This window comes from Pongo abelii, chromosome 7, assembly GCF_028885655.2.
Source record: "Pongo abelii isolate AG06213 chromosome 7, NHGRI_mPonAbe1-v2.0_pri, whole genome shotgun sequence".
Lineage (NCBI taxonomy): Eukaryota > Metazoa > Chordata > Mammalia > Primates > Hominidae > Pongo > Pongo abelii.
The window spans coordinates 52,926,594-52,942,500 of NC_071992.2; positions in this window are offsets into that span (position 1 = coordinate 52,926,594).

Genomic DNA, 15,907 nt, shown 5'->3' on the forward strand with positions numbered 1-15,907 from the left:
GCAAGTGGCTATTTGGAGCGTTTTTGAGGCCTTTCCTGGGAAATGAAATATCTTCACCTAAAAACTAGAGAGAAGCATTCTCAGAAACTTCTTTGCGATGTGTGCATTCAACTCACAGAGTTGAACCTTCCTTTGGATAGAGCAGTTTTGAAACACACTTTTTGTAGAATCTGCAAGTGGATATTTGGAGCGCTTTGAGGCCTATGCTGGAAAAGGGAATATCTTCATATAAACACTAGAGAGAAGCATTCTCAGAAACTTCTTTGTGATGTGTGCATTCAACGCACAGAGTTGAACCTGCCTTTTGATAGGGCCGTTTGGAAACAGCCTTTTTGTAAAATCTTCAAGTGGGTATTTGGAGCGCATTGAGGCCTATACTGGAAAGGGAAATATCTTCACATAGAAACTAGACAGAAGCATTCTCAGAAACTTCTGTGTGATGAGTGCATTCAACTCACAGACTTGAACCTTCCTTTTGATAGAGAAGTTTTGAAACATTCTTTTAGTGGCCTCTGAATGAGGAGATTTGGAGCGCTTCGAGGCCAATGCTAGAAAATGAAATATCATCACATAGAAACTAGACAGAAGTATTCTCAGAAACTTCTTTGTGATGAGTGCATTCAAATCACATACTTGAACTTTCCTCTTGATAGAACAGTTTTGAAACACTCCTTTTGTAGAATCTGCAAGTGTTTATTTGGAGCGCTTTGAGGCCTGTGTTGGAAAAGGAAATATCTTCACAGAAAAACTAGACAGAAGCATTCTCAGAAACTTTTTTTGTGATGAGTGCATTCAACTCACAGACTTGAAGCTTCCTTTTGAAAGAGTAGTTTTTGAAACACTCTTTTTGTAGAATCTGCAAGTGGATATATGGAGCGCTTAGAGGCCTCTGCTGGAAAAGGAAATATCTTCACATAGAAACTAGACAGAAGCATTCCCAGAAACGTCTTTGTCATGTGTCCATTGAACTCACAGAGTTGAACCTTTCTTTTGATAGAGAAGTTTCGAAACACTCTTTTAGTAGGATCTTCAGGTGGACTTCTGGAATGCTTTGCGGCCTGTGCTGGGAAAGGAAATAACTTCACGTAGAAACTAGACGAAGGCATTCTAAGAAAGTTCCCTGTACTTTGTGCATTCAACTCACAGAGTTCAGCCTTCCTTTTGATAGAGAAGTTTTGAAACACTCTATTTGTAGAATCTGCAAGTGGATATTTGGAGCGCTTCGAGGCCTATGCTGCAAAAGGATATATCATTGCATAAAAACTAGTCGGAAGCATTCTCCGAAACTCCTCTATGGTGAGTGCAACTTCTTGTTGATGTGCGCATTCAACACCCAGAGTGGAAGCTTCCCTTTGCTACAGCAGTTTTGAAACAGTCTTTTGGTAGAATCTTCAAGGGGATATTTGGTGTGCTGAGAGGCCAACAGTGGAAAAGGAAATATCTTCACATAAAAACTAGACGGAAGCATTCTCAGAAACTACCCTGTGCTTTATGCGTTCAACTCACAGAGGTGAATCTTCCTTTTGAGAGCGCAGTTTTGAAACACTCTTTTGGCAGAATTTGCTAGGGGATGTTTGGAGCTTTTGGAGGCCCATGTTGGAAAAGGAAATATCTTCACATACAAACTAGACAGAAGGATTCCCACAAACTTCTTTGTGATGAGCGCATTCAACTCACAGACTTGAACCTTCCTTTTGAAAGAGCAGTTTGGAAACACTCCTTTTGTAGAATCTGCAAGTTGCTATTTGGAGCGTTTTTGAGGCCTTTCCTGGGAAATGAAATATCTTCACCTAAAAACTAGAGAGAAGCATTCTCAGAAACTTCTTTGCGATGTGTGCATTCAACTCACAGAGTTGAAACTTCCTTTGGATAGAGCAGTTTTGAAACACACTTTTTGTAGAATCTGCAGGTGGATATTTGGAGCGCTTCGAGGCCTATGCTGGAAAAGGGAATATCTTCATATAAACACTAGACAGAAGCATTCTCAGAAACTTCTTTGTGATGTGTGCATTCAACGCACAGAGTTGAACCTGCCTTTTGATAGGGCCGTTTGGAAACAGCCTTTTTGTAAAATCTTCAAGTGGGTATTTGGAGCGCTTTGAGGCCTATGCTGGAAAGGGAAATATCTTCACATAGAAACTAGACAGAAGCATTCTCAGAAACTTCTGTGTGATGAGTGCATTCAACTCACAGACTTGAACCTTCCTTTTGATAGAGAAGTTTTGAAACATTCTTTTAGTGGCCTCTGAATGAGGAGATTTGGAGCGCTTCGAGGCCAATGCTGGAAAATGAAATATCATCACATAGAAACTAGACAGAAGTATTCTCAGAAAGTTCTTTGTGATGAGTGAATTCAACTCACAGAATTGAACGTTCCTCTTGATAGAACAGTTTTGAAAGACTCCTTTTGTAGAATCTGCAAGTGTTTATTTGGAGCGCTTTGAGGCCTGTGTTGGAAAAGGAAATATCTTCACAGAAAAACTAGACAGAAGCATTCTCAGAAACTTTTTTGTGATGAGTGCATTCAAGTCACAGACTTGAAGCTTCCTTTTGAAAGAGCAGTTTTTGAAACACTCTTTTTGTAGAATCTGCAGGTGGATATATGGAGCGCTTAGAGGCCTCTGCTGGAAAAGGAAATATCTTCACATACAAACTAGACAGAAGCATTCTCAGAAACGTCTTTGTCATGTGTGCATTGAACTCACAGAGTTGAACCTTTCTTTTGATAGAGAAGTTTCGAAACACTCTTTTAGTAGAATCTTCAGGTGGACGTCTGGAATGCTTTGAGGCCTGTGCTGGGAAAGGAAATATCTTCACGTAGAAACTAGACGAAGGCATTCTAAGAAAGTTCCCTGTACTTTGTGCATTCAACTCACAGAGTTCAGCCTTCCTTTTGATAGAGCAGTTTTGAAACACTCTTTTTGTAGAATCTGGAAGTGGATATTTGGAGCGCTTCGAGGCCTATGCTGCAAAAGGAAATATCATTGCATAAAAACTAGTCGGAAGCATTCTCAGAAACTACCCTGTGCTTTATGCGTTCAACTCACAGAGGTGAATCTTCCTTTTGAGAGCGCAGTTTTGAAACACTCTTTTTGCAGAATTTGCTAGGGGATGTTTGGAGCTTTTGGAGGCCCATGTTGGAAAAGGAAATATCTTCACATACAAACTAGACAGAAGCATTCCCGCACACTTCTTTGCGATGAGTGCATTCAACTCACGGACTTGAACCTTCCTTTTGAAAGAGCAGTTTGGAAACACTCCTTTTGTAGAATCTGCAAGTGGCTATTTGGAGCGTTTCTGAGGCCTTTCCTGGGAAATGAAATATCTTCACCTAAAAACTAGAGAGAAGCATTCTCAGAAACTTCTTTGCGATGTGTGCATTCAACTCACAGAGTTGAACCTTCCTTTGGATAGAGCAGATTTGAAACACACTTTTTATAGAATCTGCAAGTGGATATTTGGAGCGCTTCGAGGCCTATGCTGGAAAAGGGAATATCTTCATATAGACACTAGACAGAAGCATTCTCAGAAACTTCTTTGTGATGTGTGCATTCAACGCACAGAGTTGAACCTGCCTTTTGATAGGGCCGTTTGGAAACAGCCTTTTTGTAAAATCTGCAAGTGGCTATTTAGAGCACATTGAGGCCTATGCTGGAAAGGGAAATATCTTCACATAGAAACTAGACAGAAGCATTCTCAGAAACTTCTGTGTGGTGAGTGCATTCAACTCACAGACTTGAACCTTCCGTTTGATAGAGAAGTTTTGAAACATTATTTTAGTGGCCTCTGAATGAGGAGATTTGGAGCGCTTCGAGGCCAATGCAGGAAAACGAAATATCATCACATAGAAACTAGATAGAAGTATTCTCAGAAACTTCTTTGTGACGAGTGCATTCAACTCACAGAATTGAACGTTCCTCTTGATAGAACAGTTTTGAAACACTCCTTTTGTAGAATCTGCAAGTGTTTATTTGGAGCGCTTTGAGGCCTGTGTTGGAAAAGGAAATATCTTCACAGAAAAACTAGACAGAAGCATTCTCAGAAACTTTTTTGTGATGAGTGCATTCAACTCACAGACTTGAAGCTTCCTTTTGAAAGAGCAGTTTTTGAAACACTCTTTTGTAGAATCTGCAAGTGGATATATGGAGCGCTTAGAGGCCTCTGCTGGAAAAGGAAATATCTTCACATACAAACTAGACAGAAGCATTCTCAGAAACGTCTTTGTCGTGTGTGCATTGAACTCACAGAGTTGAACCTTTCTTTTGATAGAGAAGTTTCGAAACACTCTTTGAGTAGAATCTTCAGGTGGACGTCTGGAATGCTTTGAGGCCTGTGCTGGGAAAGGAAATATCTTCACGTAGAAACAAGACGAAGGCATTCTCAGAAAGTTCCCTGTAGTATGTGCATTCAACCCACAGAGTTCAGCCTTCCTTTTGATAGAGCAGTTTTGAAACACTCTTTTTGTAGAATCTGCAGGTGGATATTTGGAGCGCTTCGAGGCCTATGCTGCAAAAGGATATATCATTGCATAAAAACTAGACGGAAGCATTCTCAGAAACTCCTCTGTGGTGAGTGCATTCACCTCGCAGATTTGAACCTTCGTTTTGATACATCAGATTTGAAGCACTGTTTTTGTAGTATTCGCAAGTGGATATTTAGAGCGCGTTGAGGCTTGAGCTGGAAAAGGAAATATCTTCACGTACAAACTAGACAGAAGCATTCTCAGAGGCTTCTTTGTCATGTGGGGATTGAACTCACAGGGCTGAACATTCCTTTTCATAGAGCGGTTCTGCAAGACTCTTTTTGTGGAAACTGCAAGTGGATAGTTGGTGCGATTGCGGCATCTAGTGGAAAAGAGAATACACTACGATGAAACCCAGATTGAACTCTTCTCAGCAACTTCTTTGCGATGAGTGCATTCTACTCACAGAGTCGAACCTTCCTTTCCAGAGAAGAGTTTTGAAACACTCTTTTTGTGGAATCTGCAAGGGGATTACTGGGGCGCTTTGATGCCCCTGCTGCAAAAGGGAATATCTTCACACAAATACTAGACAGAAGCATTCTCAGAAACCTTTTCTGATGTGCGCATTCAACTCACCGAGTTGAACTTTCCTTTTGATAGAACAGTTTTGAAACCCTTTTTTTGTAGAATCTGCAAGTGGAGATTTGGAGTGCTTTGAGTCCTACCGTGGAAAAGGAAATAACTTCACTTAGAACCTAGACAGAAGCATTCTCAGAGACTTCCCTGTGCTTTCTGCACTCAACTCACAGAGTTGATCCTTCCTTATGATCGAACAGTTCTGAAACACTCTTTTTGTAGAATCTGCAAGTCGATATTTGGAACGCTTTGAGGCCTGGGCTGGAAAAGGAAATATCTTCCCAAGAAAACTAGAGAGAAGCACTCTGAGAAACTTCTTGATGATGTGCGCATTCAACACCCAGAGTGGAAGCTTCCTTTTGCTATAACAGTTTTGAAACCGTCTTTTGGTAGAATCTTCAAGGGGATATTTGGTGTGCTGAGAGGCCAACAGTGGAAAAGGAAATATCTTCACATAAAAACTAGACGGAAGCATTCTCAGAAACTACCCTGTGCTTTATGCGTTCAACTCACAGAGGTGAATCTTCCTTTTGAGAGCGCAGTTTTGAAACACTCTTTTTGCAGAATTTGCTAGGGGATGTTTGGAGCTTTTGGAGGCCCATGTTGGAAAAGGAAATATCTTCACATACAAACTAGACAGAAGCATTCCCACAAACTTCTTTGTGATGAGTGCATTCAACTCACGGACTTGAACCTTCCTTTTGAAAGAGCAGTTTGGAAACACTCCTTTTGTAGAATCTGCAAGTGGCTATTTGGAGCGTTTTTGAGGCCTTTCCTGGGAAATGAAATATCTTCACCTAAAAACTAGAGAGAAGCATTCTCAGAAACTTCTTTGCGATGTGTGCATTCAACTCACAGAGTTGAACCTTCCTTTGGATAGAGCAGTTTTGAAACACACTTTTTGTAGAATCTGCAAGTGGATATTTGGAGCGCTTTGTGGCCTATGCTGGAAAAGGGAATACCTTCATATAAACACTAGAGAGAAGCATTCCCAGAAACTTCTTTGTGATGTGTGCATTCAACGCACAGAGTTGAACCTGCCTTTTGATAGGGCCGTTTGGAAACAGCCTTTTTGTAAAATCTTCAAGTGGGTATTTGGAGCGCATTGAGGCCTATGCTGGAAAGGGAAATATCTTCATATAGAAACTAGACAGAAGCATTCTCAGAAACTTCTGTGTGATGAGTGCATTCAACTCACAGACTTCAACCTTCCTTTTGATAGAGAAGTTTTGAAACATTCTTTTAGTGGCCTCTGAATGAGGAGATTTGGAGCGCTTCGAGGCCAATGCTAGAAAATGAAATATCATCACATAGAAACTAGACAGAAGTATTCTCAGAAACTTCTTTGTGATGAGTGAATTCAACTCACAGAATTGAACGTTCCTCTTGATAGAACAGTTTTGAAAGACTCCTTTTGTAGAATCTGCAAGTGTTTATTTGGAGCGCTTTGAGGCCTGTGTTGGAAAAGGAAATATCTTCACAGAAAAACTAGACAGAAGCATTCTCAGAAACTTTTTTGTGATGAGTGCATTCAAGTCACAGACTTGAAGCTTCCTTTTGAAAGAGCAGTTTTTGAAACACTCTTTTTGTAGAATCTGCAGGTGGATATATGGAGCGCTTAGAGGCCTCTGCTGGAAAAGGAAATATCTTCACATACAAACTAGACAGAAGCATTCTCAGAAACGTCTTTGTCATGTGTGCATTGAACTCACAGAGTTGAACCTTTCTTTTGATAGAGAAGTTTCGAAACACTCTTTTAGTAGAATCTTCAGGTGGACGTCTGGAATGCTTTGAGGCCTGTGCTGGGAAAGGAAATATCTTCACGTAGAAACTAGACGAAGGCATTCTAAGAAAGTTCCCTGTACTTTGTGCATTCAACTCACAGAGTTCAGCCTTCCTTTTGATAGATCAGTTTTGAAACACTCTTTTTGTAGAATCTGGAAGTGGATATTTGGAGCGCTTCGAGGCCTATGCTGCAAAAGGAAATATCATTGCATAAAAACTAGTCGGAAGCATTCTCAGAAACTACCCTGTGCTTTATGCGTTCAACTCACAGAGGTGAATCTTCCTTTTGAGAGCGCAGTTTTGAAACACTCTTTTTGCAGAATTTGCTAGGGGATGTTTGGAGCTTTTGGAGGCCCATGTTGGAAAAGGAAATATCTTCACATACAAACTAGACAGAAGCATTCCCGCACACTTCTTTGCGATGAGTGCATTCAACTCACGGACTTGAACCTTCCTTTTGAAAGAGCAGTTTGGAAACACTCCTTTTGTAGAATCTGCAAGTGGCTATTTGGAGCGTTTTTGAGGCCTTTCCTGGGAAATGAAATATCTTCACCTAAAAACTAGAGAGAAGCATTCTCAGAAACTTCTTTGCGATGTGTGCATTCAACTCACAGAGTTGAACCTTCCTTTGGATAGAGCAGATTTGAAACACACTTTTTATAGAATCTGCAAGTGGATATTTGGAGCGCTTTGAGGCCTATGCTGGAAAAGGGAATATCTTCATATAAACACTAGAGAGAAGCATTCTCAGAAACTTCTTTGTGATGTGTGCATTCAACGCACAGAGTTGAACCTGCCTTTTGATAGGGCCGTTTGGAAACAGCCTTTTTGTAAAATCTGCAAGTGGCTATTTAGAGCACATTGAGGCCTATGCTGGAAACGGAAATATCTTCACATAGAAACTAGACAGAAGCATTCTCAGAAACTTCTGTGTGGTGAGTGCATTCAACTCACAGACTTGAACCTTCCGTTTCATAGAGAAGTTTTGAAACATTATTTTAGTGGCCTCTGAATGAGGAGATTTGGAGCGCTTCGAGGCCAATGCAGGAAAACGAAATATCATCACATAGAAAGTAGATAGAAGTATTCTCAGAAACTTCTTTGTGATGAGTGCATTCAACTCACAGAATTGAACGTTCCTCTTGATAGAACAGTTTTGAAGCACTCCTTTTGTAGAATCTGCAAGTGTTTATTTGGAGCGCTTTGAGGCCTGTGTTGGAAAAGGAAATATCTTCACAGAAAAACTAGACAGAAGCATTCTCAGAAACTTTTTTGTGATGAGTGCATTCAAGTCACAGACTTGAAGCTTCCTTTTGAAAGAGCAGTTTTTGAAACACTCTTTTGTAGAATCTGCAAGTGGATATATGGAGCGCTTAGAGGCCTCTGCTGGAAAAGGAAATATCTTCACATACAAACTAGACAGAAGCATTCTCAGAAACGTCTTTGTCGTGTGTGCATTGAACTCACAGAGTTGAACCTTTCTTTTGATAGAGAAGTTTCGAAACACTCTTTGAGTAGAATGTTCAGGTGGACGTCTGGAATGCTTTGAGGCCTGTGCTGGGAAAGGAAATAGCTTCACGTAGAAACTAGACGAAGGCATTCTCAGAAAGTTTCCCGTACTTTGTGCATTCAACTCACAGAGTTCAGCCTTCCTTTTGATAGAGCAGTTTTGAAACACTCTTTTTGTAGAATCTGGAAGTGGATATTTGGAGCGCTTCGAGGCCTATGCTGCAAAAGGAAATATCATTGCATAAAAACTAGTCGGAAGCATTCTCCGAAACTCCTCTATGGTGAGTGCAACTTCTTGTTGATGTGCGCATTCAACACCCAGAGTGGAAGCTTCCCTTTGCTATAGCAGTTTTGAAACAGTCTTTTGGTAGAATCTTCAAGGGGATATTTGGTGTGCTGAGAGGCCAACAGTGGAAAAGGAAATATCTTCACATAAAAACTAGACGGAAGCATTCTCAGAAACTACCCTGTGCTTTATGCGTTCAACTCACAGAGGTGAATCTTCCTTTTGAGAGCGCAGTTTTGAAACACTCTTTTGGCAGAATTTGCTAGGGGATGTTTGGAGCTTTTGGAGGCCCATGTTGGAAAAGGAAATATCTTCACATACAAACTAGACAGAAGCATTCCCACAAACTTCTTTGTGATGAGCGCATTCAACTCTCAGACTTGAACCTTCCTTTTGAAAGAGCAGTTTGGAAACACTCCTTTTGTAGAATCTGCAAGTGGCTATTTGGAGCGTTTTTGAGGCCTTTCCTGGGAAATGAAATATCTTCACTTAAAAACTAGAGAGAAGCATTCTCAGAAACTTCTTTGCGATGTGTGCATTCAACACACAGAGTTGAAACTTCCTTTGGATAGAGCAGTTTTGAAACACACTTTTTGTAGAATCTGCAGGTGGATATTTGGAGCGCTTCGAGGCCTATGCTGGAAAAGGGAATATCTTCATATAAACACTAGACAGAAGCATTCTCAGAAACTTCTTTGTGATGTGTGCATTCAACGCACAGAGTTGAACCTGCCTTTTGATAGGGCCGTTTGGAAACAGCCTTTTTGTAAAATCTTCAAGTGGGTATTTGGAGCGCTTTGAGGCCTTTGCTGGAAAGGGAAATATCTTCACATAGAAACTAGACAGAAGCATTCTCAGAAACTTCTGTCGGATGAGTGCATTCAACTCACAGACTTGAACCTTCCTTTTGATAGAGAAATTTTGAAACATTCTTTTAGTGGCCTCTGAATGAGGAGATTTGGAGCGCTTCGAGGCCAATGCTGGAAAATGAAATCTCATCACATAGAAACTAGACAGAAGTATTCTCAGAAACTTCTTTGTGATGAGTGAATTCAACTCTCAGAATTGAACGTTCCTCTTGATAGAACAGTTTTGAAAGACTCCTTTTGTAGAATCTGCAAGTGTTTATTTGGAGCGCTTTGAGGCCTGTGTTGGAAAAGGAAATATCTTCACAGAAAAACTAGACAGAAGCATTCTCAGAAACTTTTTTGTGATGAGTGCATTCAAGTCACAGACTTGAAGCTTCCTTTTGAAAGAGCAGTTTTTGAAACACTCTTTTTGTAGAATCTGCAAGTGGATATATGGAGCGCTTAGAGGCCTCTGCTGGAAAAGGAAATATCTTCACATACAAACTAGACAGAAGCATTCTCAGAAACGTCTTTGTCATGTGTGCATTGAACTCACAGAGTTGAACCTTTCTTTTGATAGAGAAGTTTCGAAACACTCTTTTAGTAGAATCTTCAGGTGGACGTCTGGAATGCTTTGAGGCCTGTGCTGGGAAAGGAAATATCTTCACGTAGAAACTAGACGAAGGCATTCTAAGAAAGTTCCCTGTACTTTGTGCATTCAACTCACAGAGTTCAGCCTTCCTTTTGATAGATCAGTTTTGAAACACTCTTTTTGTAGAATCTGGAAGTGGATATTTGGAGCGCTTCGAGGCCTATGCTGCAAAAGGAAATATCATTGCATAAAAACTAGTCGGAAGCATTCTCAGAAACTACCCTGTGCTTTATGCGTTCAACTCACAGAGGTGAATCTTCCTTTTGAGAGCGCAGTTTTGAAACACTCTTTTTGCAGAATTTGCTAGGGGATGTTTGGAGCTTTTGGAGGCCCATGTTGGAAAAGGAAATATCTTCACATACAAACTAGACAGAAGCATTCCCGCACACTTCTTTGCGATGAGTGCATTCAACTCACGGACTTGAACCTTCCTTTTGAAAGAGCAGTTTGGAAACACTCCTTTTGTAGAATCTGCAAGTGGCTATTTGGAGCGTTTTTGAGGCCTTTCCTGGGAAATGAAATATCTTCACCTAAAAACTAGAGAGAAGCATTCTCAGAAACTTCTTTGCGATGTGTGCATTCAACTCACAGAGTTGAACCTTCCTTTGGATAGAGCAGATTTGAAACACACTTTTTATAGAATCTGCAAGTGGATATTTGGAGCGCTTTGAGGCCTATGCTGGAAAAGGGAATATCTTCATATAAACACTAGAGAGAAGCATTCTCAGAAACTTCTTTGTGATGTGTGCATTCAACGCACAGAGTTGAACCTGCCTTTTGATAGGGCCGTTTGGAAACAGCCTTTTTGTAAAATCTGCAAGTGGCTATTTAGAGCACATTGAGGCCTATGCTGGAAACGGAAATATCTTCACATAGAAACTAGACAGAAGCATTCTCAGAAACTTCTGTGTGGTGAGTGCATTCAACTCACAGACTTGAACCTTCCGTTTCATAGAGAAGTTTTGAAACATTATTTTAGTGGCCTCTGAATGAGGAGATTTGGAGCGCTTCGAGGCCAATGCAGGAAAACGAAATATCATCACATAGAAAGTAGATAGAAGTATTCTCAGAAACTTCTTTGTGATGAGTGCATTCAACTCACAGAATTGAACGTTCCTCTTGATAGAACAGTTTTGAAACACTCCTTTTGTAGAATCTGCAAGTGTTTATTTGGAGCGCTTTGAGGCCTGTGTTGGAAAAGGAAATATCTTCACAGAAAAACTAGACAGAAGCATTCTCAGAAACTTTTTTGTGATGAGTGCATTCAACTCACAGACTTGAAGCTTCCTTTTGAAAGAGCAGTTTTTGAAACACTCTTTTGTAGAATCTGCAAGTGGATATATGGAGCGCTTAGAGGCCTCTGCTGGAAAAGGAAATATCTTCACATACAAACTAGACAGAAGCATTCTCAGAAACGTCTTTGTCGTGTGTGCATTGAACTCACAGAGTTGAACCTTTCTTTTGATAGAGAAGTTTCGAAACACTCTTTGAGTAGAATGTTCAGGTGGACGTCTGGAATGCTTTGAGGCCTGTGCTGGGAAAGGAAATAGCTTCACGTAGAAACTAGACGAAGGCATTCTCAGAAAGTTTCCCGTACTTTGTGCATTCAACTCACAGAGTTCAGCCTTCCTTTTGATAGAGCAGTTTTGAAACACTCTTTTTGTAGAATCTGGAAGTGGATATTTGGAGCGCTTCGAGGCCTATGCTGCAAAAGGAAATATCATTGCATAAAAACTAGTCGGAAGCATTCTCCGAAACTCCTCTATGGTGAGTGCAACTTCTTGTTGATGTGCGCATTCAACACCCAGAGTGGAAGCTTCCCTTTGCTATAGCAGTTTTGAAACAGTCTTTTGGTAGAATCTTCAAGGGGATATTTGGTGTGCTGAGAGGCCAACAGTGGAAAAGGAAATATCTTCACATAAAAACTAGACGGAAGCATTCTCAGAAACTACCCTGTGCTTTATGCGTTCAACTCACAGAGGTGAATCTTCCTTTTGAGAGCGCAGTTTTGAAACACTCTTTTGGCAGAATTTGCTAGGGGATGTTTGGAGCTTTTGGAGGCCCATGTTGGAAAAGGAAATATCTTCACATACAAACTAGACAGAAGCATTCCCACAAACTTCTTTGTGATGAGCGCATTCAACTCTCAGACTTGAACCTTCCTTTTGAAAGAGCAGTTTGGAAACACTCCTTTTGTAGAATCTGCAAGTGGCTATTTGGAGCGTTTTTGAGGCCTTTCCTGGGAAATGAAATATCTTCACTTAAAAACTAGAGAGAAGCATTCTCAGAAACTTCTTTGCGATGTGTGCATTCAACTCACAGAGTTGAAACTTCCTTTGGATAGAGCAGTTTTGAAACACACTTTTTGTAGAATCTGCAGGTGGATATTTGGAGCGCTTCGAGGCCTATGCTGGAAAAGGGAATATCTTCATATAAACACTAGACAGAAGCATTCTCAGAAACTTCTTTGTGATGTGTGCATTCAACGCACAGAGTTGAACCTGCCTTTTGATAGGGCCGTTTGGAAACAGCCTTTTTGTAAAATCTTCAAGTGGGTATTTGGAGCGCTTTGAGGCCTTTGCTGGAAAGGGAAATATCTTCACATAGAAACTAGACAGAAGCATTCTCAGAAACTTCTGTCAGATGAGTGCATTCAACTCACAGACTTGAACCTTCCTTTTGATAGAGAAATTTTGAAACATTCTTTTAGTGGCCTCTGAATGAGGAGATTTGGAGCGCTTCGAGGCCAATGCTGGAAAATGAAATCTCATCACATAGAAACTAGACAGAAGTATTCTCAGAAACTTCTTTGTGATGAGTGAATTCAACTCTCAGAATTGAACGTTCCTCTTGATAGAACAGTTTTGAAAGACTCCTTTTGTAGAATCTGCAAGTGTTTATTTGGAGCGCTTTGAGGCCTGTGTTGGAAAAGGAAATATCTTCACAGAAAAACTAGACAGAAGCATTCTCAGAAACTTTTTTGTGATGAGTGCATTCAAGTCACAGACTTGAAGCTTCCTTTTGAAAGAGCAGTTTTTGAAACACTCTTTTTGTAGAATCTGCAGGTGGATATATGGAGCGCTTAGAGGCCTCTGCTGGAAAAGGAAATATCTTCACATACAAACTAGACAGAAGCATTCTCAGAAACGTCTTTGTCATGTGTGCATTGAACTCACAGAGTTGAACCTTTCTTTTGATAGAGAAGTTTCGAAACACTCTTTTAGTAGAATCTTCAGGTGGACGTCTGGAATGCTTTGAGGCCTGTGCTGGGAAAGGAAATATCTTCACGTAGAAACTAGACGAAGGCATTCTAAGAAAGTTCCCTGTACTTTGTGCATTCAACTCACAGAGTTCAGCCTTCCTTTTGATAGAGCAGTTTTGAAACACTCTTTTTGTAGAATCTGGAAGTGGATATTTGGAGCGCTTCGAGGCCTATGCTGCAAAAGGAAATATCATAGCATAAAAACTAGTCGGAAGCATTCTCAGAAACTACCCTGTGCTTTATGCGTTCAACTCACAGAGGTGAATCTTCCTTTTGAGAGCGCAGTTTTGAAACACTCTTTTTGCAGAATTTGCTAGGGGATGTTTGGAGCTTTTGGAGGCCCATGTTGGAAAAGGAAATATCTTCACATACAAACTAGACAGAAGCATTCCCGCACACTTCTTTGCGATGAGTGCATTCAACTCACGGACTTGAACCTTCCTTTTGAAAGAGCAGTTTGGAAACACTCCTTTTGTAGAATCTGCAAGTGGCTATTTGGAGCGTTTTTGAGGCCTTTCCTGGGAAATGAAATATCTTCACCTAAAAACTAGAGAGAAGCATTCTCAGAAACTTCTTTGCGATGTGTGCATTCAACTCACAGAGTTGAACCTTCCTTTGGATAGAGCAGATTTGAAACACACTTTTTATAGAATCTGCAAGTGGATATTTGGAGCGCTTTGAGGCCTATGCTGGAAAAGGGCATATCTTCATATAAACACTAGAGAGAAGCATTCTCAGAAACTTCTTTGTGATGTGTGCATTCAACGCACAGAGTTGAACCTGCCTTTTGATAGGGCCGTTTGGAAACAGCCTTTTTGTAAAATCTGCAAGTGGCTATTTAGAGCACATTGAGGCCTATGCTGGAAAGGGAAATATCTTCACATAGAAACTAGACAGAAGCATTCTCAGAAACTTCTGTGTGGTGAGTGCATTCAACTCACAGACTTGAACCTTCCGTTTGATAGAGAAGTTTTGAAACATTATTTTAGTGGCCTCTGAATGAGGAGATTTGGAGCGCTTCGAGGCCAATGCAGGAAAACGAAATATCATCACATAGAAACTAGATAGAAGTATTCTCAGAAACTTCTTTGTGATGAGTGCATTCAACTCACAGAATTGAACGTTCCTCTTGATAGAACAGTTTTGAAACACTCCTTTTGTAGAATCTGCAAGTGTTTATTTGGAGCGCTTTGAGGCCTGTGTTGGAAAAGGAAATATCTTCACAGAAAAACTAGACAGAAGCATTCTCAGAAACTTTTTTGTGATGAGTGCATTCAACTCACAGACTTGAAGCTTCCTTTTGAAAGAGCAGTTTTTGAAACACTCTTTTGTAGAATCTGCAAGTGGATATATGGAGCGCTTAGAGGCCTCTGCTGGAAAAGGAAATATCTTCACATACAAACTAGACAGAAGCATTCTCAGAAACGTCTTTGTCGTGTGTGCATTGAACTCACAGAGTTGAACCTTTCTTTTGATAGAGAAGTTTCGAAACACTCTTTGAGTAGAATGTTCAGGTGGACGTCTGGAATGCTTTGAGGCCTGTGCTGGGAAAGGAAATAACTTCACGTAGAAACTAGACGAAGGCATTCTAAGAAAGTTCCCTGTACTTTGTGCATTCAACTCACAGAGTTCAGCCTTCCTTTTGATAGAGAAGTTTTTAAACACTCTATTTGTAGAATCTGCAAGTGGATATTTGGAGCGCTTCGAGGCCTATGCTGCAAAAGGATATATCATTGCATAAAAACTAGTCGGAAGCATTCTCCGAAACTCCTCTATGGTGAGTGCAACTTCTTGTTGATGTGCGCATTCAACACCCAGAGTGGAAGCTTCCCTTTGCTACAGCAGTTTTGAAACAGTCTTTTAGTAGAATCTTCAAGGGGATATTTGGTGTGCTGAGAGGCCAACAGTGGAAAAGGAAATATCTTCACATAAAAACTAGACGGAAGCATTCTCAGAAACTACCCTGTGCTTTATGCGTTCAACTCACAGAGGTGAATCTTCCTTTTGAGAGCGCAGTTTTGAAACACTCTTTTTGCAGAATTTGCTAGGGGATGTTTGGAGCTTTTGGAGGCCCATGTTGGAAAAGGAAATATCTTCACATACAAACTAGAGAGAAGCATTCCCGCACACTTCTTTGCGATGAGTGCATTCAACTCACGGACTTGAACCTTCCTTTTGAAAGAGCAGTTTGGAAACACTCCTTTTGTAGAATCTGCAAGTGGCTATTTGGAGCGTTTTTGAGGCCTTTCCTGGGAAATGAAATATCTTCACCTAAAAACTAGAGAGAAGCATTCTCAGAAACTTCTTTGCGATGTGTGCATTCAACTCACAGAGTTGAACCTTCCTTTGGATAGAGCAGATTTGAAACACACTTTTTATAGAATCTGCAAGTGGATATTTGGAGCGCTTTGAGGCCTATGCTGGAAAAGGGAATATCTTCATATAAACACTAGAGAGAAGCATTCTC